At 45.4% G+C, this 5,582-nt stretch overlaps 1 pseudogene; it reads left to right on the top strand.

Moving 5' to 3' along the window:
- The first annotated feature begins 1,423 nt into the window (after positions 1-1,423).
- LOC124608731 lies at positions 1,424-1,524 on the top strand (annotated as a pseudogene).
- Positions 1,525-5,582: the final 4,058 nt, after the last annotated feature.

Genomic DNA, 5,582 nt, shown 5'->3' with positions numbered 1-5,582 from the left:
ACATTGTAGTTCCCCACAGATACTGGTAATCTACCGTTATATATAGTTACCAAAATCAATTTGTGACAACACCCTCTAGTGAATGCCACAACACGGTCTAGAAAGCAGTCCAGTATGCTAATATTGACATAGTAGTACTTAATTCTCGGACTGTAATCCTTTGGCAGCACTTTGCATTCCGTAATTTTCACACAAGTCGAGTCTAGTCACAATTGCAGCTGATCCACTTCCCATAACGTGTCGAAGAGATAGGTTTGACCAAAGTCGCCATGAAATATTCATGTTACATACGCATAAGATTTGGCACAAAAGCAGATACGGAGCCATTCAGGTCAGAAAACGCTATCCAGCTTCAAAGTATCAGGAAAGGGAACAAACATCACGAACTACCATTTCTTCCACATGGCAGCAGTGACCATTCAGGTTTAGAATTTGAAAGCGGTTAATAAATATCCGTTCTAGTTTTGCACTACAGTATCTATCTAACTGTGTGACAACTGATCAGCATTATCACTGGCAAACAACTACAGTTACCAACACACAACCTAACCTGCTTCCTCAATTCATATAGTCCCTGAATACGGTTTTTCTCGTGATCATTCATGCATCTACATCACAGTATAATACTAATGTCGAGTAAAGCTGTCCTATATACCCATGGATCAGTCACAGCTCTAACTCTGGCTACTGTGCTGAAAGTGGCGCAATGTCCACCGTAAATAATATCTCAGACAACTCTGCAAAACCATCCATGCCTGATATGGCACTACACTGGCGTGTTTCAAAGTGTACTATACGAATGCTGTTGTTGATCGTTTATGTGGCGATTATGTCTCTTCTCGCAATTAAGATTCTCTTCTATTCTGGTGGAGATACATCAAGTACACCACATGTAAATTCTTGAGTATCAGATAAAAAGTGCCCTACATAGAACATCACATATTCTCTGCTCAAAGACTGAATCGTACAGTATCGTTTACAAAGTACCATTGCTATAGTAATGAAATTTGTGTTAGATTTTGAACACTTTCTAAACTGGTGCATAATTTTGCAGAGCCATCAGTAATGCTGACACCAGCCACAAACAGATTCATTCATTTCGCATACTGGAGACGTGTGTTTCGTAGGCATGCCTATGACACTAAGGTGCAGATGTGAGCACTATGCCAACGTTGGTGCTGCCACCCATTGGCAGCTCTGTGAAACTGCAGCTACTCTGGGCGGATGCTGAGAGTATGCTACACTACTATCTAAGTTTTGCGTAACCACTTACTAACAATCATATTTCACAGTAGTTGATTGACAGATTAGCGCTTGGTAAATCTTGTGCCCTTTGTCACGGCACAGCAAAGCTAAACCCGAGTCGAGACATGTTTGAAGCGATATAATAACGACAGATGCAGCTTCTCAGTGTCCCTGGCATGTACTTGCTTCGGCAGTACGTATACTAAAATTCAAAGGATACACAGAAGATTAGCATGGCCCCTATCGGAGGCGCAAAATCTTGAACCGTTCCACATTGTTTTCGCAACGTCACTCTCTGACGTTAAGATGTCTGAGGATATAACTAGGTGATGAGAGACAAGTTTTGCTTCATATTTGCACTCATTTGTGACTACCTACGCCCTACATTTACGCAGGTCTCGTCTACTTACCTTTATTCACAATGTATCATGACAATACTGCCAGCCAACCTTTCACTCACCACAGTGTGCATTACGAACTCGTACTCTAATGGCAAGACAGGAAGCGCTACAAAACCGCAGTTACACTGTGCGCACCGACACAGCTACTCGTCATTGGCTGCACCGAGCTGTGTGGGGGCAGTCGTTCCGGGGGTTATCGCTCAACAGATTTGATTTTTCGGGTGGTGGAGAGGCGTACACAGTGCGTTTGTGGTAAGGAGGCGTACAAAACAGGTTTCGGTAGTGTTGATAGAGCATTATATTGAAAAGGTTCTCCTATTATTTGTCTTCATGTAGGGGACTGCTGTCAGCTGACAGGTAACCATGGTACTGATTTTAAGAATTATTCGACATAGACATGAACACATACGACTGAGGAATACTGGGTGAGCCAATTTATTTGTTATAGGATGGGGGAAGAGGCCCACTTCGAATCAGCTGTATCGTCTTGAGTACTGTTGGAGTGGAAGTGTACCTGAGGGCTATTTTTATGTGGTGTGTAGTGTTTCTTCATATGGATATTGGGGTGTGGTTTGTTGGGGAAGGGGGTTGTGGTGTTGCGTGAGGTAGTTTGTGTGTATTTTTGTTTGTTTGTTTGTGGTTTTATGCGTCTGTATGCACTGCTTTCTGGGCGGGAAGGCGTGCCGGTCCCTGGCACGAATCCTCGCGGCAGATTAGTATCGAGGTCCGGTGTGCCGGCCAGTCTGTGGATGGTTTTTAAGGTGGTTTCCATCTGCCTCGGAGAATGTGGGCTGGTTCCCCTTATTCCGATTCAGTTACACTGTATCGCTGATCGCTGCGCAAACACTGTCTCCACGTACGCGTACACCACAATTACTCTACCACGTAAACATTGGGATTACACTCGTCTGGTGTGAGACGTTCCCGGGGGCGGGGGGGGGGGGGGGGGGGTTCCACTAGGGGCCAAACCGCACAATAACCGTGGGTTCGGTGTGGGGCGGCGGTGGGGTGAGTGGACTTCTGTAGCCTGTTGTGGGGTTGTGTACCACTGAGGGCTGCGGCGGGGACGGAGCCTCTCCGTCGTTTCTAGGTCCCCAGTTCCATACAATACAATGCGTCTATATATATGTGTATTTGTTGGAGTGTGAGAGTGAGGGAGGGGGGGACAGGGTGGGAGGGAGAGAGAGAGAGAGAGAGAGAGAGAGAATAAAAGAATGAACTCCCTCCTACATCTAGACTGACTCCCCCAATGTCTAAGTGTAATAAGTTTTGGTTTTTTATGTATATTTTATTGATTTTAAGTGTGGGATTTTTGTTTACTGTTCCTTTCAGTATTTTAAGTTTGTTGGTGTTTGGGGTACGAGCTGTTGTTATTGTGGGGGAAGCGTTATTGGTATCCTGGTACAGAGGAGAAGGGGGGGGGGAGGGCTTTATTGATATCCTGTGCTGGTGCTCAAAGGTGCTGTTCTAGTTTTAATAAACATTGATCCACGTTCCTCCTCCCATGATCTAATTAAGAAACATAAATCACAGCAAGAGATAGATCTAATTAATTTACTTTGATCGACTTACGCAATGTTCTAGTTTTTATGGCGTTGTGAGGTTTTAATTTTTGGCAGTTTTGAGTGGTCTTTCCATATGTTGCGTACTAATCGTTGTTCTTTTTATTAGTGAATTTTTAATTTCTCCCCGCCCAAAGCCTCCTGTTTCCCGCATTTGTTTTACTAGTTTTATTAGGATTTGTGAATGTTGTGGACCGGATTTTATTTGTAATTTGGCATGTGTTGTTGTAAATAATATGGTCGCCATCTTGGATACGCTCGAAATGTGTGTTTCCAGCATGATGATGACGTCAATGGTCATAGCACATCGATGCTATCCCTGTCTGTAGTAATATCACTTAAGCATATCTGCCTGTGTCTTCAGTCACTACCCTTCACCTAAGACCGACTGTTACAGTAAATCCGTTGTCCAGGAGCATATTAAAGTGTCCCAGCTTGGGTCACTTCCACAGTAAGTCAGTTGATTATACTCAAACTGATTGTGACAATAAATTGATTTTTATGTTCACAAATATAAGTTTTGCGATCGGTTAGCAGCTCAAAACAAATACAAAAAAAGTGCTTATTGAAAATGAAGGAATGACTTCTTTGACAATTTAAAGTTCATGGAAAACAACAAAAGTAAACCTCTGTGTGAGATTATCTCCGGGAAAGTTTACAGCTCACGGTCTAGTGGTTAGCATCGCTGCCCCTGGATCACAGTGTCCCTGGCTCGATTCCCGGGCGGGTCAGGGATTTTCTCCGCCCGGGGACTGGGTGTTTCTGTTGTCCTTATCGTTTCATCATCATTCTGGAAGTGCCGAGACTGGAACTGAAAAGATTGGGAACTTGTACTGGCGCTGATGACTACTATGTTAAGCGCCCCACAAACCAACGTCATCATCATCATCTTCTGGAAAGTTCTCTGCAGACGAGACAGACTACCTTCTTAGACATCAATGGTAGGCATCTCACGAGTGGTTCCAGGAGTTCCAACCGGAGCTGCAGGTTATGATGCGCAGTCGTCGCTGGTGGCAAGGGCTGCGTCGAGTCCAGTTGGTGGCGTGGTGCTGGCGACCTCGTTACTCTGCTGGCGGTGATGGAACTGCGAGGACAGCTGTACCCATGTGGGTGGCTATCTACCAGATAGCTACTGGTCTAGCAGTGTGTGCCCGAATTGGGGGAGGAAAGGCGTGGCGGATGCAGCAAAAGGTCCGTAGATGGGGCGGCCTCTATTGTTCTTACACGTGACCTCTGAAGTAGCCTGCTTCTTGCAGCTCAGGCGAAATTCGGCTGACTTTGGCTGGTGCACCTACGGGGCTGGAGCGATACCCGCATAGCGATGGCATTTTGAGGGTTGGCGGTGTTGCAGGAGACCGTAGAAACACGCCACATATCATGTTTAAATTTCACTGATTACTCTCCACGAGTGTCATTCACATAGTAGTTCCCACAGATACTGGCAATCTACCACAGTATTCGGTTGCCAAAATCTGTTTTTTACATCACTCACCCAATGAATGCCACAATATTCTCTGGAAAATAGTCCAGTAAGCTACTATTAACGTAGCAGTTCTTAGTCCTCAGACAGAAATCCTTTGGCAGCAGTCTGCATTTCATCACTGTCATCCAAGTCGAGTCTAGTCACAACTGCAGCTGATGAACCTCTCATACCGCGTCGAAGATAAAGATCTGACAGAACTCCGCTTCCAATATCCGTGTGTTACAAATGCATAAGCTCTGTGACAAAAGCAGATACGGAGCCATTCAAGTCACAAAACGCAACCCAGCTTCAAGGTTTCAGGAGAGGAAACAAACAACATGAACTACCATTTCTGGCACATGCCACACGTAGCCTCTCAGTTATGAACCGGTTTCAAATACTAAACCTACCATTCTCCAGTTTTCACATAATGTGTCAGTACTCAAAACAAGTGCTAATAGCATACGAACATAGGGAACAAATACGACACAGATCTGTAAGTCCACAGTATTGGTGATAAGTTGAGAAAACGGTCCCGAAACACATGTGCTACAAAACGCCACTGTTTCCTGCGTATGTACCCCGACATCAATATGGGATATGATCACCATGCACAAGTACACAGGCCACACAACGTGTTGTCCTACTCTGGATCAGGTGGTCGACCAGCTGCTGGGGTATAGCCGCCCATTCTTGGACCAGTGCCTGTCGGAGCTCCTGAACTGTCGTAGGGGTTTCAAGACGTGCAGCGATACGTCGACCGAGAGCATCCTAGACATGCTCGATGGGGTTTAGGTCTGGAGAACAGGCAGGCCACTCCATTCGCCTGATATATTCTGTTTCAACGTACTCCTCCACGATGGCAGCTCGGTGGGGCCGTGCGTTATCATTCAACAGGAGGAAGGTGGCACC

The sequence above is a fragment of the Schistocerca americana genome, chromosome 3 (genome assembly GCF_021461395.2).
Source record: "Schistocerca americana isolate TAMUIC-IGC-003095 chromosome 3, iqSchAmer2.1, whole genome shotgun sequence".
In the NCBI taxonomy this organism is placed as follows: Eukaryota; Metazoa; Arthropoda; class Insecta; order Orthoptera; family Acrididae; genus Schistocerca; species Schistocerca americana.
Note: the sequence above shows the minus strand (reverse complement) of the source record. Positions and strands in the feature narration are given on the sequence as shown.